The 2500-nt window shown below is 51.4% G+C and overlaps 1 pseudogene; it reads right to left on the bottom strand.

Moving 5' to 3' along the window:
• Positions 1-2500, bottom strand: part of LOC143263528 (large subunit ribosomal RNA) — an 8518-nt pseudogene that overhangs the window by 4225 nt on the left and 1793 nt on the right.

Genomic DNA, 2500 nt, shown 5'->3' with positions numbered 1-2500 from the left:
GAGCTGTCCGTTTTTTCTTTTTCCAGCTCCATTTTGTCCAATAATTTCTCTAATATTCGCTCGATCTCTAGTGAGTGTGGTTCCTCCGATCCGGCCAGCATTGCAATTGACTCCTCTATGCCCCTTAGTTCATGATCATCACCCAGCGGATTCTCAAGGATTGCCCACCTGAAGCCCTCCTTCCAATCACTTTCATCCTGAGCATCCAGGGGGTCCTCTACTGCATCTAGAAAGTCTGATCCGCTGGATGATGAGTCGGAGTCTGGCTCCTCTACCACACTCTCGAACCTTCGAGTGGACAGGAGCCTCCTTTTGTCGCTTATTTGCTTGAGAGTTTTGGTTGTGAGGAACTGGCGGATTTTCGCATTAGGTTGCTTTTCATGTTTATATTGCTCATTCAAGCGAATGAGCAACTGTGTTTCCTCTTCAGACCAGACCGAGGCTCTAGTGACCGGTCTAGAAGAGGGTCCGCTTGCTAGTATTAACCTCTTTAGGTTCCTCACAGCCGGGTGCCGGATTCTCTCATGCTGCGACAGTCCCTTTTGGGTTTTAAAGACGCTCCCACAGGTCGAACAACCGAATCCCGTCATTATTTCCGTTTCCACCCTGCCTTTGCATTTGGGGATGTGGCACCTGCAGCTATGAATCTTTGGAAAGGTTTTACCACATCCCCTGCATCTCCAACCCACTTTCAGGTCAGGGTGGTGTTCATTTGCATGTCTGATCCAGTCGTTCTCCCCTAGGAAGCGTCTATCATTGCCAGTACATGCCTGGCAGCGTATCTGTCCACTCGATGGTAGATCCAATAGATAATCAAACTCATGTCCATTAGGATTGCTAGGGTCGTCAACAATGGCCCTCCTATTCATAGCGGACGAGTCCGCCGCAGAGGCCCCAGGGCCGGGGACCTCTACGTCCGAGGCTTCTTCATCTATACTGTCGAACATGTTATATGTTTGTGATGCCGTTCTTATTTTGTCCAATTGTATCTAATCATATCCAAATGCATAGCCTAGTTGTCATATCCAATCCAAGAGCAGAGAAGCCCCTGCCTTGTCTAGCTCTAACTTCAACCACACCGTTTTAAACTTCGATATCTTAAGGAGCACCAAGTACTCAGCTCTAAAATTTAGTCTATCCATTTATTTATTTAATTTATTTGGGCACTTCGTACCACGACTCCAGTCAATGCAAGGGCCTCTCTGCCCTAGCTCTGGGAGGTGAGGTCGCTAACCCTCAAACAACCGCTGATGCTTAGATCCTCTTCGACCCCGCCGAATGATGACGTTGGTCCGAGAACCTTCCATCACCACCCGACAAGGCTTTCGATTCACCTTACACGCGATTGCCCCAATCCATCACAGAGGCAGCATTAGTTTCCCCCAGACGGGGTACTCGTGGCGGGAACCACGAGAGAGTCATAGTTACTCCCGCCGTTTACCCGCGCTTTTTTGAATTTCTTCACGTTGACATTCAGAGCACTGGGCAGAAATCACATTGCGTCAACACCCGTGGGGGCCATCGCAATGCTTTGTTTTAATTAGACAGTCGGATTCCCCTAGTCCGTGCCAGTTCTGAGCTGAGCGTTGAATGGCGGCCGAAGAGGACGACCGCACCGATGGGAAACGCCACGGAAGCCTCGCAGCAAGGAAGATCCGCGGGAGGCCAAGGCACGGGACCGAGCTCGGATCCCAGCCACGAGAGCCGTTCACCTCGCCCAGGCCCGGCACGTCAGCCAGACCCGCTTCCCGACCAAGCCCGACACGCCCCGCTCCTCAGAGCCAATCCTTATCCCGAAGTTACGGATCCAATTTGCCGACTTCCCTTACCTACATTAATCTATCGACTAGAGGCTCTTTACCTTGGAGACCTGCTGCGGATATGGGTACGAACCGGCGCGACACCTCCACGTGGCCCTCTCCTGGATTTTCAAGGTCCGAGGGGATGATCCGGACACCGCCGCAACTGCGGTGCTCTTCGCGTTCCAAACCCTATCTCCCTGCTAGAGGTTTCCAGGGAACTCGAACGCTTATACAGAAAAGAAAACTCTCCCCGGATCTCCCGACGGCGTCTCCAGGTCATTTTGGGTTACCCCGACGAACACTCTTACGAGGGCCCGAATGGTATGCGGTTCCGCTGCCGGGTTCCGGAATAGAAACCGGATTCCCTTTCGCCCAATGGGTGTTTTTTGTGCATGTATATAATAACAAAATATGCTGCGATTTATATAATAATAAAAAAATAAAATAGCTGCGTTTTTTTTACAAGTGTTTAACGTCTTAGGACACCTCATCTACATAGGATTTCTCTTAGGGCTTAGGATCGACTGACTCGTGTGCAACGGCTGTTCACACGAAACCCTTCTCCACGTCAGTCCTCCAGGGCCTCGCTGGAGTATTTGCTACTACCACCAAGATCTGCGCCGACGGCGGCTCCAGGCAGGCTCACGCCCAGACCCTTCTGCGCACACCGTCGCGACCCTCCTACTCGTCAGAGCTTC

This window comes from Megalopta genalis, unplaced genomic scaffold (assembly GCF_051020955.1).
Source record: "Megalopta genalis isolate 19385.01 unplaced genomic scaffold, iyMegGena1_principal scaffold0700, whole genome shotgun sequence".
Taxonomy (NCBI): Eukaryota; Metazoa; Arthropoda; class Insecta; order Hymenoptera; family Halictidae; genus Megalopta; species Megalopta genalis.
This window is presented reverse-complemented; position numbering and strand designations above follow the sequence as displayed.